This window comes from Geotrypetes seraphini, chromosome 8 (genome assembly GCF_902459505.1).
Source record: "Geotrypetes seraphini chromosome 8, aGeoSer1.1, whole genome shotgun sequence".
Classification (NCBI taxonomy): Eukaryota; Metazoa; Chordata; class Amphibia; order Gymnophiona; family Dermophiidae; genus Geotrypetes; species Geotrypetes seraphini.
In genome coordinates, this window is record NC_047091.1 from 135,240,089 (window position 1) to 135,258,300 (window position 18,212).

The window sequence follows — 18,212 nt, forward strand, 5'->3', positions numbered from 1 at the left end:
CTTAAAGGTGTTCAGTGTGGTCATATGGAGATTGAATAAAATTGGAGAGAGTGGGGAACCTTGAAGAGCCCCATAGGGAGGCTTGCTAGGAATTGGAGATATTGCCTTAAATATTTATTGAATAGGAACGGTACAGAAGAAATTTAGAAAACCAATCCAAAACAACTTTATCGCTAAACTGATTAAAACTGGTTTTGCGATGATTGTTAAACACACAGGGCCAGATTCTCAAAACTTTAACGCCATCGCTAAACTGTATACTGATGGTTTAGACCAGTGGTTCCCAAACCTGTCCTGGAGGACCCCCAGGCCGGTCGGGTTTTCAGGTTAGCCCTAATGAATATGCATGGAGCAGATTTGCATGCCTGGCACCTCCATTATATGCATATCTCTCTCATGCATATTCATTAGGACTATCCTGAAAACCCGACTGGCCTGGGGGTCCTCCAGGACAGGTTTGGGAACCACTGGTTTAGACTGCACGCATTTTAGTGGCGGATTATCTCTTTCAATAGCGAGCTTGCTAACAGTCTCTGACAATGACATGCAAATGGACTCTTCAACATTGAAATGAGCCCTCTGATGAATTCTTTAAAAATGCCGAGCCATTTTCGAAAAGTGGCATCTGCTTTTGGTGACAAAAATAAGCGACTGGTCCAGGGATGCCGGTCACTGTTAGAGACTGCTAGAAAGCCTATGTTGTGATGCAGCGGGATAGATGCTCATTCTCTCACGCTGCATCACAACACCCTTTCCAGAACGGCGGCAACATCCATCCCTGCAATGGGAGAGAACCCCACACTCTCCCGCTGCCCTGAAATCTCAACTATGTGCCATATAACCACTCCCCCACAGAGGGAGAGATGCCCACACTCTCCCACTGCCCTGAAATCGCAGCCACGTGCCACCCCCCCCCCAAGAGCAGGAGAGATGCCAACGCTCTCCCGCTGCCACGAAATCCTGGCCGTGCACCCTCCCCCCGGCAGTGAGAGAGATGCCCACTCTCCCCCGCCATAGAACACCTCCCCTCACGCCTCTGATGCCCCCTCCTCATCTCCAAATTGATGCATGGAGGGACATGGACTCCCTCCTCCCAGAAGTTCTGCATTGTTGAAAATGGGCCTTCCCCTCCCTTGGTGCATCTTGGGATGCATCAGGGAGGGGCCTAAGGCTCTGATCGACCCAAGTTGTTTAAGGCCCCTCCCATGGGCAACACTAATGTAATGAATGGTGAAGTTTACGAAGAAATGTATAAAAACATTTTTTGAATGTTCTTATAAAGTATTCTGTAACTATTGTGAAATAGCGGAAATTTAGAGACAAACTATAAGTAGAAACATTTATATTTGTCTTAATTCTTTTGATGTTGTAATGTATGCTTTTCTAATCAATTTATTGAATAATTTGTGTTTCTGAAAGGAAAAAAATGCAAATAAAATGAAACTGTTTTTGTTTTACCCAAGACACCAAAGAATGCACAGAGTACTTTCTGGAAAGGTTTAGAATTATGCCATTGTCAAAGAACTAGAAAGAATTTTACATATGCATTTTCACACCCTTGCATACTTGTGAGAATTTAGAAACAAATATCTTTGTCCATAAACAACTGAAAGATTGGAAAGGATTTTCTTTCCCATGGGAGGGGTCTTAATCTGGACCCATGAGAGGGGCCTTAATCTGGGCCAATCAGAGCCTCAGGCCCCTCTCCAGATGCCCCTTCTATGGGGCGTCCAGGAAAGAGTAAACAAGTGATTCACATCTACCTTTTCCAATTCACTCAGTATTTTATAGACCTCTATCATAGAAAGAGGGAAGATACTATCAGAAGGGATAGAGGGCAGATAGTCGATGGAAGGGCAGAGAAAAAGAACAGAAGCTGGATGGAAAGGAGAGTGAAGAGAAGGTGAGGGAAGCAGAAACCAGAGATGACAAAAGGTAGAAAAAATTTTTTTGTTGTTGTTGTTGCTTTAGAATAAAATAGTGTTGTAGCTGTATTGATAATCATTTATAAATAGAAAATGGAAATAAGGTAATTTTTTAATTTGACTAATTGTAGTACATTTTTTACTAACTTTCAGAGACCAAAACCCTCTTAGAACAGGATTCCTTAACAGCAATATACTGTACTGACCTGAAGAAGGAGGTTTTGATCTCTGTAAGCTAATTGAAAAATAGATTAGTCCAATAAAATGTTATTTTCTGTTTTCTTTCTACAGTATTTGTTAATTTGTAAAGTGGTGGTATTTTTCAGTTTTTTCACATTTACATCTATTATCTTTATATTTTGCACAGTATTAGGAAACATATCATTGTTTCTGTTTTTGTAGTGTTGCATTGCATGCAGAGTCTGGCTTCTTGGCGGTTCAGTTTAACTTCTATCTACATATTTCTATTTTTAGTTTGTGATTACTTGTTCCATACTGGGCGAGGGAGTAACTGTATTATGTGTATGAAAAAGACATGGTTTTGTGTTAACATTGACTGTGCATGATCAATCTGTATTAATCTGGCTTGTTTAGTTTTACAGTTATATTCTTAAACTCTGCTAGTGAGCACTAGCCTTTTCCTAGGTGCCCTTGTTGTGTGATTCATGGATTATTACTAAAAATCATTTTTTTATATAGTGGAAGGGGTGTTAAAAAATGATCTGCCCCAGGTATCAAATATATTAGGTACAACAAAAGAAAAAGAGATCCAATAAGTCTGCAGTGAGTATTGAGCTGCCAGAAAACCAAAAAGAAACTGCAGAACCTATGTACTAGGTATGCCACTGGTCACAGCCCATTAGACTATTTGGCGGGATGGGGATCGATGGGAGGGAATGATCGGGGATCTTTTTAAAAAAAAATGGGCACAGCTGTTGTGCAAGTATTAACACATGCACAACAGCTGTACCCATCCTGCTCTCCTGCCAGTTCAATTGATCATGGCAAGGGAATCCCCAATCAGCTGAGCTGGCAGGGCTCCCCAAAGCTGTGATCAGCTGAACCTGCAGGGAGAAGCAGCAGGCAAATTGGTTTGTTTGTGGGGGGAGAGGGGTTTGCCTTACAGGAGGGATGGGGAGAGATGAGCTGTGCTAACAATTGCTCTTCTGAGCAAGTGGCAGGCACAGTTCCTCACCCTTTTACCAGGTTTGCTCCACACAAATAGCATGCATATAATTTGTATACTATTTTCAAGTTTCAAGTTTATTAGCAAAATTTGATAAATCGCCTATTAGAATCACTAAGCGATGTACAAATCAAAAATAAAAGAAGTTCACATTTAACAATCTTATGACTTAAACATACAAGAAATTGGGAAGGAATGGATGAAAGTTACAATTTTCAATTAGGGTAGAAAAAGGGAAAGAACAAAAGGAAAAAGGTGGTAAACCACAGCATTTTTAGCAAAACATACTCTGCTTTTAAATATTGAAAGCATCTCTAAATAAATAAGATTTTAAAAGTTTTTTGAATGTTAAAACATCTTTTTCATTACGAATATATTGTGGAAGGGCGTTCCACTATAGGGGACCCGTCACAGAGAATATGTCAGCCCTTCTCGTACCAATGATTTTTAGGGAAGGGACTGAAAGAAGGTTCTGACCAGTAGAACGAAATGAGCGTTGTGAGGTATTAAGAGTCTAGATATGAATTGGGGTTCCTCTGAAGCTAAAGTTTTAAAGATGAGCAGCGTTATTTTTAAGGTGATTCTATGGTGGCTATGCATCATCCAGTAGAAACAAATCGCTCCCACTACAGTATTTTTTACCATGGTGTCGTAGACTTTGTGCATCTGCCCCTGAGTGAGAGATCAGATTTACCTTTCTTGAATGGATGTTACTAATGTTTCTTCTTTTTTTTTTTTTTTTTTTTGTCGACCCGCACACTTCCAGCTAACCTGCTGATATACCTTTTTTTCCTCTCTTTCTCTGTAGGGCAAGGATGCTGAGAACTGGGTCCATACATGCCATTGGTGCTGGTCTCCTTGTGATCTTTCTCGATTTGCTCACCTTACCTCCTCTGAGCCATTTAGGAGGGAAGTTTCTGCTAGTTGTGGCTTTTAATGTATTTAACCTGAAGAGCTGCCATTGACACTTCTTTGTAAAGCTTTTCATTGCTCATCTTCTGCAGGGTAGTACTGCAAGTGTGCCTACTGCCAATCTTTATTATTATTTTTCATTTTGTTAACAGCCTGCTTTTTTATTTGAAAGATGCAGTGGTTCCTTTCCTTTGTGTTCTTAATTGTGCAAAAATGAAAAGTTTACATAGCGAGCCACACTGTGCCATGGTAGCTGGCAGCATTGACTTTGCTTGGGAAAATTACTATTCAGGGCACTTTAAGGCAGTTTATCTGCCATATTTATTGCACATCATGTTCTCAACAGTAGCCTTGTAAATTCAGGTTCTTTAGCTGCAGTGAGCAGTTAGTGCCACTTCGCCAAATCTAGCTCAGGCACTTGCTGGTGACAGAATGCCAGCAGTTTTACATTCTCCATTTCTTCTAGTAGATATCTGAAACTGAGGAATTGTAAATCTGAACCAAGTGTAGACAACACAAATTGATATCTCACTCAATTTTTTTAGAAAATGTCTCCAGAAGGGTGTGCATGCCAGGTACCAAGCATCATCCCTAATATCTGTACACTCAAAGTTCATTGTGTTTAGAAGTGTTTGATACCTTGTGCGTTCATTTATTTATGGGTGGACCATTACAAGTGGAAGGTGGTTATAGAACTGGGCTTGTTTTCTTCTGTAAAAGACAACCATCTGAGTTAGCAAGTGGACAAATGAAAAACTGAGGTGTTAACTGCTGTATCTATGAAAGGATCCAACTAAGGGTAACTGAAGATAATTAAACTCGGTATTAATTTTATAACCATGAATTTGAGAGAATTCTATGAATGGATTTTGGGGAGGGAGATTTTCTCAAAGTCCAGTATTGCCAGTAAGGTGATGACTGCTTTCAGTGGAAACACTGGTTGATGTAGCACTTGATCAGAAAGTATGTAATCATTGTCACATGCCATACCGGGCAGTGGCACAATCCATTGATTCTTAAATGCTTTATAACCTGTCAGGATAAAAGATAGATTTTCACATGTATTTTGTCCTTAAAAAGACTTACAAATTGCTAGGGAGGATGGGCAATAAAACAGATTTAAGTTCCTGAGTTAATTGTTGATGGGAGAGGCTGCAAAGAGGAACAAACTGCATCTTTTGGCTCTTGTAGAATGTCAGCAACACTTCTCTGACCTTGTCACCTGAAGCTTTCTTCTGTCCAGTACTATCAATCACTTTTGGAAGAGCAGTTATTCTGGTTTATTGTCTAGACTGATGAAGTGCCTGCCTGACTGAACACACAGTATCCCTTCTGAATGTGAGGCACCTCTTATCTGCAGCACCTGCTCTAGTGATGTGAACTTCTCTTAACTTCTAATGGGAAGCAGAGGACAAGTTTAGGACATTGGCCAGTCTACAGCTGCTATCCCAGCAGCTGTTGGAGAGAAATACAGTACTAAAGATGGAAGGTTTGGAGACTGGCTTTTGTCAGGAATTTCTTGTGCAGCTGGGCAGCACACCCATCTAGCTAGGCAATATGGTCGTTATCTCTTAAGACAACCATGCAGAGCTAGCACTAAATCATGTTTTTGATGAGTGCATGAATTTCTTTTAATTTTGAGTACCGGTATTTGTTTCTCAAGTTGTATACTATGGAATTTATTAGGCATGTGTATTCCAGTGCTGTGCCTCCTCTTTCCCCACTGCTCTGTGGTGAAGAATTTGCCTTGTTTAAATAATTACTGTGCTCTTGCATGACTGTTAAAGCTTTCTGTGCAAAGATAATTGTCTAAGTGCCACATGCTTATGTTTGATTTAAAAAAAAAAAAAAAAATCTTTGGTTACCTCTGAGTTTTTGTGTTCCACTGAAATGCAGCCCAACAAGTAACTAGCTTAGAAAAAATAGTTCATTTTAACTTCTGTGTCTTTTTTTCCTTCCTTGGTCAGCAATGATACTGACTGGTATAAAGACTTTATCCCAGAACAAGCAGGCAGCATATTCTCACACATGGGTGACATCACCGACGGAGCCCCGTAGCGGACAGCCTCGAAAGCAGACTTGCTTGAAGATCTTTATAAGAGCTTCCGAGTGCTGCATCGCGCATGCGCGAGCGCCTTCCCGCCCGAACTAGTGGGCGCATCTCCTGTGAGGATCCTCAGTTCAACGATTTCCGCGGAGCCAAGAAGACCTTTTTGTCTAAGCTCTGCAGCCTTCGTGTCTTCTCTTCACCGTGGCTTTTTCTTTTAGTCGCTGTGTTCGCATCTCCTTTTTTTCTTTAAAAAAAAAAAAAATTATAATTTAAAAAAAAAAGTTTTTGATTTCTTTCTTTTATTTTCTGGCCGTCCGGTAAGCGGGCTTTGGGCCTAGGCCCAACCCCGCGCCTCACTCGGTACGGACTTTGTTTTTTCTATGTCCCGGCCTCTTACCAGGTTTAAACGTTGTTTTCAGTGCGGCAGGACAGTTTCCATCACCGACCCTCATAGTCGGTTTGTTTAGGTCCCGGACATTGTCCTGAAGATTGTCACCGCTGTTTGACTCTTCAACCTTGGGCCTTTCGTCGCCACTGTGCCCGTTTTGACCACTATTTGGCACTATGGAGCCCGAGAAAACCTCGACCTCGGGGACTACCTCGGTCTCGAAGGCCTCGGCTTCGGGTGTGGCCTCGGTTTTGAAAGCCTCACCTTCGACTTTGACGCAGGCCTCGACCTCATAGACCTTGGCGTCCTCGGTCTTGAAGGCCTCGTCGTCTGAAGTCATCCTCCGTGGGTAAGTCTCCTGTCTCTCTTTCAGGTACCGTCCCTAAGAAGCCACCAGAGTCTCAGGCTCCACAAACCGTACCTCCGGATTTGTCCGCCTCCTCGAGACCTCCAGCTAAGCGTGCCTCCAAGCATCGGGAATACTCATCTTCGAGGTCGCCCTCTTTGGCGCGTACTGCTGCACCTATGAGACCTGATCCTTTTGTCTCGGTGCCGATGTTCGAGGACATGTTAAAGTCCATATTGACCACTCAAATTTCCTCGATAGTGGCTCAACTTGTCCCGTCCTCGACTCTGCTTCCTGTAGACCAGCCTGTGCAGCAGTCTAAGCCTCCTGTCGAGGTACTTCGAGGCAGGTCTCGGAAGCCTCATCGACTCTCTTCTACTGACACTTCACCTGAGCCTCCGTCAATGTCTCCGCTGCCTCGGTCGAAGCATTGCTCGAAGCATTCGAAGCACCTTGCTTCCAAGCTTCATAAGGACACGTCTCTGGTACAGAAGCTTTCAACTTCGATGGATCCCGAGACTTCCTCCAAATCGAAATTAAGGGTCTCGTCTTCGAGGTGCCTCGACTACTTCTCCTCCAAGTCTATCAAGATCGAGGACTCCTCCGTCGAGGCCTGCTTTGCGAGACTCTTCCCCTCGTGCCTCGACACACTCTATGCCTCGAACCCCGAGGACCTCGCCGTCGAGGAGCTTGAAGTGTAGGCACTCGCTGACTCCACCTCAAGCAGATAGTGCAGCTTCTTCAATCACTATGCGCTTGGACTCGGAGCCCTTGTCTCAATATTCTAGAGAGGCTTCTCCATCCTACTCTGTGTTCCTCTGTCTCACTTTCCCTCTCCAGAGGATACCTCGACCTCGAAGTCCACTTCTTTTGCAAAATTTGTCTTCGATATGGGGAAAGCTCTTCAATTGGATCTTCATTCTGATTCCAAGTATACCCTAGAATATTTGGCTGACATGGAGCTGCCTCATCCACCTAAAGAGACCTTGAGACTGCCTATGACTCCAGTTCTCAAACAGACCTTCATGAGGAACATGGAAACTCCTCATTCCATTACGGCCATTCCTTCCAAATTGGAATCCCACTACCGCACTGTACCCTGCAAGGGATTTGAAAAATCTCAATTATCACATCAGTCTTTGGTGGTGGAGTCATCCTTGAAGAAAGCTCATCCTTCTAAACTTTATGCCTCAGTTCCTCCAGGCAGGGAAGGTCGAACCATGGATAAATTTGGGCGCCGATTGTACAGAATTCTTAATTATAATTACGTTTTTACCACCTATTTCAATCATTTTCTGAAATTGTTGCCTTCATTTTATCCGGACCTTTCCAAGCCACGTCTTCAGGAGTTTAAACAAATCCTCAAAACTCTATCTCAATTGAGACTTTTTATGTTACAAGCCTCATATGATGCTTTTGAACTTTCTTCCAGAGTCTCTGCCTTTGCAGTTGCCTTACTTGGCTACGCATTGTTGACATGGATCCCAATCTGCAAGATCATCTAGCCAACTTACCTTGTCAAGGGAATGAACTTTTTGATGACTCCACCAAGCGAGTGCTCTTTTGCTTCTTTAATTCGACCCAAGCCCAAGACTCCTCCTGCTCGGGTATATAAACAGCCACACCGTCGTTATCCTCAGAAAACGACGCTAGCTTTCTCCAGACCTCCACCTTGACGTTCTCAGCAACAACAGTGTCAGCAGAAGGCTCAAACTCCTGCAGCCACTAAACCACCTCAGTCTTTTTGACGTTCCCAGTCTGAGCATTCCAACCTCCCTGCATCAAAATTCTCTTCTGCCCATTGGAGGTCGTCTTTTCCATTTTTATTCCCAGTGGGAAACCGTCACATCAGATCTCTGGGTTCTGACCATTCTGCGACAATGATACTCTCTTCGCTTGCTTCAGGTTCCTCCAGATCACCCTCCAAGAGAGTGTCCTTCCAATTCGTCGCAACGTCCCCTTCTTCAGGAAGCTCAGGCTCTCCTTCACCTTCGAGCTGTCGAGGAGATTCTTCTGTTTCAGCGGAACCTGGGTTTTTATTCCCGTTACTTTCTGGTTCCAAAGAAGACGGGGGACTTGCGACCCATTCTGGACCTCCGAGCCCTCAACAAATTTCTGGTCAAAGAGAAGTTTTGGATGCTATCATTGCCGACCTTGTACTCCCTGATGGCTCAGGGAGATTGGATGTGCTCGCTGGATCTCAAGGAGGCTTACACTCATATTCCCATTCATCCAGCCTCTCACAAATACCTTCGATTCAAGGTGGGGAATCTTCATCTTCAGTATAGAGTTCTTCCTTTCGGACTCGCCTTCTCCCCCAAAGTATTTACGAAATGCCTGGTGGTGGTGGCTGCAGCTCTTTGTTCTTAGGGTCTTCAAGTTTTTCCGTACCTGGATGACTGGCTTATCAAAGCCCTCTCCCCTCAAGGGGTTATTGCAGCGACCCAACAGACTATTATGTTCCTCCAAAGTCTGGGGTTCGAAATCAACTTTCCAAAATCTCAGTTGACCCCATCTCAATCTCTCCAGTTCATTGGGGCCACCCTGGACACCATCCAACTCAGAGCATTTCTATCTCCACTGCGTCGAGATACCCTTATTTGCCTTTGTCATCAGGTATCTTGTCTTCCATCAATTTCTGCAAGACAAATGATGGTTCTGCTCGGCCACATGGCTTCTACGGTCCATGTGACTCCTTTTGCCAGACTTCACCTTCGCATTCCTCAGTGGACCCTGGCATCTCAGTGGCAACAAGCTACAGACCCGCCTTCCCGACAAATTACAGTAACTCCTTTGTTGAAGCGGTCTCTCCACTGGTGGATGCTCTCTTCCAATCTTTCCAGAGGTTTGCTGTTCCACATTCTTCCTCATCACAAGGTTCTCACAACAGACTCGTCAACCTACGCATGGAGGGCCCATGTAGACGGCCTCCGTACCCAGGGTCTGTGGACTTCGGCGGACCGAATTTGTCATATCAATCTGTTGGAACTGAGAACAATCTTTAATGCTCTCAAAGCTTTTCAACACCTTCTTCGCAACAAGGTGGTACTGGTCCGGACAGACAAGCAGGTGGCCATGTATTATGTCAACAAGCAGGGGGGTACGGGTTCTCACTCCCTGTGTCAAGAGGCTCTGAATCTGTGGCATTGGGCAATTCATCGGAACATCTTTCTCAGAGCTGTCTATATTCAGGGTCAACACAACTGTCTGGCGGACAACTTGAGTCGCCTTCTGCAACCTCACGAATGGACACTCAATTCCCCCACGCTGCATCAGGTATTTGCTCGCTGGGGGACCCCGCGGATAGACTTTTTTGCATCCCCCTTCAACAACAAGCTGCCTCAGTTTTGCTCTCGAATGTACTCTCTCCAACATCTGGAGGCGGATGCTTTCCTCCTGGATTGGACGGGTCAATTTCTCTATACCTTCCCTCCATTTCCGCTGATTCTCAGGACTCTTCTCAAACTCAAGACGGAACATGCCACCATGATTCTGATAGCTCCTCGGTGGCCCAGACAACCGTGGTATTCCCTTCTACTTCAACTTAGCACCAGGGAGCCTCTACTTCTACCAGTTTTTCCCTCTCTTCTTACTCAGAGTTAAGGATCTTTACTTCATCCCAATCTGCAGTCTCTACACTTAACAGCTTGGTACCTTTCAGCCTGACAGACTCCTCGCACTCCTCTCAGTCTGTTCAAGATATTTTGGTCACTTCCAGGAAGCCATCCACTCAATAGTGTGTGGCGCTGCCAGTGCCGGTCTGAACGATGGCCTCCGATCAGCGCTCAGAATAGACCGTGCTGGACGTGCCTCCAGGAGAAGCTGGAAGTCCTGCTGGTTCTTGGTCAATCAGAAAAGACAAACAGTCAGGAACAATAAAGTTTCTAATATATCAAAGTCTCAATTTATTGAGTTCATAGCCCCTTAGCCAGGGGTTAGTCCATTTATCTCAAGAAAAAAAAACATGAAAAGAATAACCGGGCTGTAAAACAAAAGCCCACACCTTCCTTACAGGTATTAAGAGGTAAGTACTGTAACAGTTTATAATAGTCCAGTCCTAATAAGCCTGCAGTCCCAAGCAGGGCAGGAATAAGACTGTGCACTCTCTCAGTTGTATGAAAGTGTTCCAATTAGACCTGGCTTGCAACAGGCCTGTCCCAACCAACTCAACAAGCGGTTGGTGGGGGAGGGGAGTAGCCGAATCCACTTCTTCAATAAGCTTGCCACAAATGGCCCCACAATCCCACCCAAGGATCTTGTGTGGATTCTCCCCACTCTACTACCCCTGCACACAGTTCACCATGCAGTCCCAAATCAGCCAAAAAAAAGGCAAAAAGCAAAAATCTTACAAACAAATTAAACCTGGCTTTAATGCTACCAGATCTAGGCACCTTTACAGCCGTGAGCTCAGCACTGCTCACCGGGCTCCAAAACATGTGCAAGCAGGTTTCCCCAAAAACCAGAAAAGAAAAGTCCACAAAAATTAAGCACAGCCAAAAAGTAAAGACATAGTACTCAACTCTCATCCATTGCTGAGGCTTCTGGTTCCATGGTAGTGTCCATAAACTCCATGGGCTCCGGGTTAGCTAGCTGGCTGGCTTCAGGAACAGGGGCTGCATCAACCATTTCAATATCCTGGTTTCTCTGAGGCTCAGGAGACCCGTCCTGAGAACCTCCTTCCTGGGCTGACCTAGGGTAGACTAACTTGGTCTTTCTCAGGGTTGCCTCTAAAGCATTGAGGCGACCACGCCCTGTCCTATAAGGGGGAAGGGCAGCCTGTAGCTTTTGCTGGGTTTTTCCCTGGGCTCTAATTAGGCCCAGCAGCTGTGAATTACCTGAGCTTGTGGTTTTGCTCTGAGGCTGTTCCTTTATATAAGGCTCCAGGCTGTTCTCCCCATATTCCTCACCTCCCCAGGGTTTTATAACATGGGGTTTGAATGGGAATTCAGAGCCTTCCTTTCTATTTGTGTCTAACCTGTCACATTGTGTTCCGCCACTTATTTCTGCCCAATTGGATGATCAGTGACACTCAGAAAAGCACACAGACAATATTAAAGCATAAACAATAACCCTTTATTATACATATATATATATATATAAGAATAAAATAGCATCACCTGGACCCCATACACTGACCACCTTCACAATTGGGAATCCTTGCAATTGATAGGCGGGGGGGACCAAAGGACTGTCCCTTTAGACATCGTGGCTTCTGTCCCTGTAGACGTCTTGGATTCTAAGGTTAGGGGCAGAGTTCTGTTCTTATATAGTTCATAGTAATACATCTGATCCTGCAGTAATCAGAGTCCTTCACTATTATTCAGGCACACTTGGTCCTGGTCTTTTGTTCTGTTGTTTTGACAACACCCAGGTCAGGATGTCAGAAGGAGGTGTTGAAGAAAACCGGCTTCCAGTTCCTTTGATGTTGTTTTGGCAATACTTAAGTCAAGGAGGTCAGAATGTCAGATAATTGTTCGGTTTCTCTGTCCTTTTGATGTTACTGGCCTCTTAGTAAGACAGCTGGTCCTGGTCTTTTGTTATCTGTTTTGACAACACCCAGGTCAAAGAGGTACTTGTTTGGTTTCCCATCTGTCTTTACTGATGTTATTTGAGCGGCACGCATGCAAAGGAAGTCAGGATCTCAAATAAGCAAGCTTTACTGTCCCTTTGAGATCAAGGTAACACTTAGGACAAAGAGGTCAGATAAGCAGACTTGAGGGTACATGTCACGTATTATGCTGATTACCCCCTGGGTATAACACATTGGTTATCCCTCTTCAAGATAAGACTAGGGTTAGGCAGAGCATTCCCTGGCACAAGCCGAGCTTTAGGGCTAGGGTTGTGACAAGTGTTACGGCCAGAAATGGACTAGATTTTCGACTATTTACTTCACTTATCGCAATCTGGACTTCAATCTACATCCATTCGAGTCCATCATAGTGCTATTGCTGCTTTTCATCAGCCTCTTAATGGGAAACCTCTCTCTGCGCATCCCGTGGTTTCCCGATTTATGAAAGGACTCTTTAATGTTCATCCACCTCTTAAACCGCCTCCGGTAGTTTAGGATCTCAATGTTGTTTTAGCTCAACTAATGAAACCTCCATTTGAACCAACTGATAAAGCTCTTCTCAAGTATCTCACTTGGAAAGCGGTTTTCCTCATTGCTCTCATGTCTGCTCGAAGAGTCAGTGAGTTACAAGCTTTGGTTGCAGACCCACCTTTCACAGTTTTCCACCATGACAAGGTGGCCCTCCGTACTCATCCGAAATTCTTGCCTAAAGTGGTTTCAGACTTTCATCTCAATCAATCTATTGTTCTGCCAGTATTTTTTCCAAAGCCTCATTCTCACCCTGGAGAAGTAGCGCTCCATACTTTGGACTGTCACCACTCATTATTGTCTGGTTACTTTCTCCAGAAGGGATGGCCATTTTGGCCAATCTGTTTTTCAAAACCTTTTTTCTTAAATTGCCAACTCTCCCTCCATCCCTTTCTGCTTAGCTTGGAGGCCACCCATGTGTGAGAATATGCTGCCTGCTTGTCCTGGGATAAAGCACCATTACTTACCGTAACAGTTGTTATCCAGGGACAGCAGGCAGATATTCTTTAAACCCACCCACCTCCCCTGGTTGGCTTCTTAGCTAGTATCTGAACTGAGGATCCTCACAGGAGATGAGCCCCCTAGTTCGGGCGGGAAGGCGCTCGCGCATGCGCAATGCAGCACTCGGAAGCTCTTATAAAGATCTTCAAGCAAGTCTGCTTTTGAGGCTGTCCGCTGCGGGGCTCCATCGGTGATGTCACCCATGTGTGAGAATATCTGCCTGCTGTCCCTGGATAACAACTGTTACGGTAAGTAACTGTGCTTTATTGTAATATGAACAACAAATGCACTTGTAATGAAAGGAAATGCATTTAAATCTTGTGTCTTCAGGTTTGTGATAAGAATCTAGTTTTTTGCCCTTTTTTTGCTTGGGCAGTTGGCTGTTTTTTGTTACTGTTGTGAGGGTCTTTGCTGTATCCTCATTCTAGGGGTTCTTGTAGAACTGTTAACTTTATCCCTAGTATCATAAATATATTTAACTTTCCATGTAATGGTGCTTACACGATTTTGCATGAAAGTGTCCCAATCTGTTGGCATTGCCTTGTCTACTAAAATTAGTTTTGTCAACAAGGTTTCCAGTTTTAACTGATATTTCCTTTTAGCAAGATTATACACACCAGGAAACATAATTTTCCACAAGGAATATGATTTGAGTGCTGTAAAAGCTGGTTACATATGTGACTCTTGTACTCATGGTTACATACATGCAATGAATAGTTGGTTATTTTCTATGTATCACATGTATATTTTGTCAGTTAATTTATTTCGGTTTTAGGTGAACAGACAGACTTTGATTCTGTTATGTAATGATTTTCTTTAAAGACAGGTGATATATAACAAACTTGCAGAATTCTAATGGATTAAATTTACTGGTGGGACTTGTAAACAGCAATTAGTCCAAATATACAAACTAAATTGTAAAGAAAGTTAATGAAAATACATAAAGAAGTCTCGAGACTCATTGAAGCATTTGTCTCAAAACTGTCTGAACCCATATATCTCAACTAAATCATATACCCTTCATATAAATGCCATGAGATAGCTGTGTCCATACATAATCCAAACACAAAAAATGTGAATAAGTTTGTCCTTTGAACCATGTATCAATTTCAACCATTTCCTTAAATATATATACAGTATATATATACTGTCATTCTTGTCTCCTTCATATGCTTAAACATGTAATAAGTAAAAGAGAATTAACTTATCTGAAATAGCAGATAAATACATTTAGAATATGCAGATGATTTCACATCAGCCCAACAACCAAGGGCTAAAATCCATCCCTACCCCCCCCAACACACACACATCCCATGTTTCTTAGCTGAAGAATATCAACACCTTCACTTCTAAAATATTGTTCATCTCTGTTGCTAAATTGACTTGAAGATCATTCATAATATCACTATGAGAAACTCGAAATGGTTGAAATTGGCACATAAGCTAAAAGATCAACTGTTTTCACATTTAACTGGTGTTTGAATAATGCATGGATATGGCATTTATATGAAGGTTACGTGATTGAGTTGTGATATATGGGCCAAACAGTTTTGGGCTAATGCTTCAGTGAGTCCCATGACCATTTTATATGAAGTATGATTTGGTACCCTTCTCATCTGCATATATATATTTGTCAATATTTTTTTTTAATATTCAAATTTTTCTCTTTATAATTTAGTTTAGCTATTTGTACCAATTAGTGTTTACAAGTCCACCAGTACATTTGATCTGTTTGTTCTGTTATGTGCCATGGATTCCTTGCATAAAATGTCATTCTGATTTCCTGAGCTAATATCAGGATAATTATGCAAGTCTGATTTTTTTTTTCCTTTTAACATCTAACTTTTCATTTTCTCATCTAGTTTAAGATATTTTGTCAGAGTTAGTCAATTAAACTCTTTGAATGTGGTGTGGCTTTTAATTCTTTTTCAGTGCTGGATTCTAAGCTTCCTTTTGCATTACATCTTGAGAAGCAGGAAGCTCAGGAATTGGCTTCCTGATAGCTTTTTGTTGATGTTGATATGAAATCATAGATGGTGTTCCCTGGATGTTTGTAAGATCTGTAATGAAGAAGTATGGCTGAGGCAGATAGGAGTACATGAAGCACAGTCCTGTGACAGGCATTCTGTTGGAAATTAATTTATTGGTCTGCATGCATATATATATATATATATATATATATATATATATATATAAGGGGGCCAGGGAGAGAGAGAGTGGGAAGGAGAGAGACAGAAAGACAGATAGACCCGTTAATGTAACGGGCTTAATGACTATATATATATACAGTGGTACCTTGGATTACGAGCATAATCCGTTCCAGGAGCATGCTCGTAATCCAAAATGCTCGTTTATCAAAACGAGTTTCCCCATAGGAAATAATGGAAACTCGCTTTGATGCGTTCCCCCTCCCCGCCGAGAACCGGCATTGCTCTCCTCGAAGGCCCCCCCCCCTGCGATCAGGCACCCCCCCTTGCGATCCGGCAACCCCCCCACCACGATCCGACCCCCCCCCCCTGACACGATTGGGCACCCCCCCCCCGACACGATCCGACATCCCCCCCAACACAATTGGGCACCCCCCCCGCCGCTTCTTACCCTCATCTGGGCACTCTTGAAGATCGGCCTACTCGTCTGCTGGGCCTTGAGCATCTGAGCATGCTCAAGGCCTGCGAGTTCACATTCACGTCTTGCAAAACACTCGTAAACCGGTGCACTCGTAAACCGAGGTACCACTGTATATGCATGCAGACCAATGCATGGAGAAGGATAGAAAGACAGAGAAAGGGGGCCAGGGAGAGAGAGAGTTACATTAACGAGTCTGTCTGTCTTTCTGTCTGTCTCCCTCCCACTCTCTCTCTCCCTGGCCCCCTTTCTCTGTCTTTCTATCCCTCTCCATGCCCCTGTGTCTTTCCTCCTTTCTTTCTGTCTCCCTCCCTCCTGCTGTCTGTCTGTCATTCTTTCCCTGCACTTCCCTCTGCAGCAGCAGCGGGTATTTCCCTTCCCCTCCAGATCCCTGTGCAGCAGTAGCAGCATTTTCCCCCACCCCCTTCCCTACTCTTACCACGATGTGGCCTGCTCCTTTTGGCCCCTCCCCCTTCCCTGCCGCGGTCTAGCCTGCGTTTCCCGCAGGCAGGTTCAGCTTCTCCCTGCACGTTACCTTTTTGTTTTCATTCTGTTTCCCTCCCTTGCGTGGCTGCCTGCCTGGTCCCGTTGAGCAGCTCGCGGCTGGAGTCTCTTTTTGCCGGCGCTTCCCTGCCCGGCCCACGGTCTGGCCTGCTCCAGGCCAGACCGTGGCAGTGACTCTTCTCGATCCCTGCCAGCCTTGGAAGCCTTCTCCAATGCTGGTGCGGCTCATGAGAGGAGCCGACACCGCGATCTGGAGAACAGGGAGTCCAACGCTGGCGGCCAGTCCTTTGTAGGTAGGTGCTGGGAAGCTGGGGCTGGGGACTCGCGCATGCACACTCCTACGGCCACAGACCTATATCTCACAGATCAGAGATCATGGAAGCTCGCAGATTTGAGTGCGCATGCGCGGCTAGGGTTTTATTATATAGGATATATATGTGTGTGTGTGTATGATACATAAGTATCTTTAGTATTGATTTGTAACTTGCTAAAATTTCAATATATCCTTCATATGTGAAATAAAAGGGACTGTTTTCTAAAATGTGAGAATTTAGTGGGAGAATGTTGCACTCTCTCCTGATTGATAGTATCTATGCAGTTTAGTCCTGGTGGCTATATCTTATTCATCATATATACACACAGCTAGAGAGGCTTGCTTAAGAGCTCCTAAAACTCCAGAGCCTGCTTGAGCTAAAACCTGTATGTAAACCCATCTATGCACGTGGGAGAGAGCATACAGAGACATAAGAGTGGCTTTCCAACTGTTCTTTGGACCCTGGAATACGACTTTAGGTTTTAGTACAATCCAAGAAATAATTATGCTAATGCATACGATGTGAATTTTGGGGTTTTTTTTCCTGTATTTCTTTACATCTGTATATTCATCAGCATTATAGAAAATGGAAAGTACAAGACACTGGAAAAATAGTGTTTCATAAATAGTAGCAAACTCTCTGCCTGTTCCTGAATAATGTGCTGAACTTGATTTGCAAATCCAAAACAAAGGATGGACCTGATTTCATAACGTTCCTTGCTTTGCCTTTTGTATTATTTATTCACTACACGGTAAAATTGCTTTGTATCTTTGCTTTGTACTATTGGTGCCTTCTTAGTCATGTACCCAACTTTCTTCCCCCTCCCCCAAAGAAAAAGTGCTGCAAAACTAATGTAATAATGAATGGTGAAGTTTATGAAGAAATATATAAAAACATTTTTGAATGTTCTTATAAAGTATTCTGTAACTATTGTGAGATAGCAGAAATTTAGAGACAAACTGTAAGTAGAAACATTTATATTTGTCTTAATTCTTTTGATGTTGTAATGTATGCTTTTCTAATCAATTTATTGAATAATTTGTGTTTCCGGAAGGAAAAAAATGCAAATAAAATGATGAAACTGTTTCTTTTGTTTTACCCAAGACACCAAATAATGCACAGAGCACTTTCTGGAAAGGTTTAGAACTTTGCCATTGTCAAAGAACTAGAAATAATTTTACATATGCATTTTCACATACTTATGAGAATTTAGAAACAAATGTCTTCGTCCGTAAAACAACTGAAAGGTTGGAAAGGATTTTCTCTTAACTGCTCTGAAGTGAGGTTAAACCTCAGTTAACTAGGGTCTCTGCCAATGGCGTACCATTGCTCTCAAGGTAGTAGGAAAAAGGGAGGGGTGGCAA

General features: G+C 43.4%; 1 protein-coding gene across 1 annotated transcript in view; it reads left to right on the forward strand.

The window, feature by feature from the left end:
- The window catches only part of MAPK1 (mitogen-activated protein kinase 1), a 116,551-nt gene extending 110,564 nt beyond the window's left edge, over positions 1 to 5,987 (forward strand). Inside the window, exon 9 of the mRNA XM_033956876.1 lies at positions 3,920 to 5,987. The gene's annotated coding sequence lies outside the window, so the exon portion shown is untranslated. The remainder of the gene's footprint in view (positions 1 to 3,919) is intronic.
- The last annotated feature ends 12,225 nt before the right edge of the window (positions 5,988 to 18,212 follow it).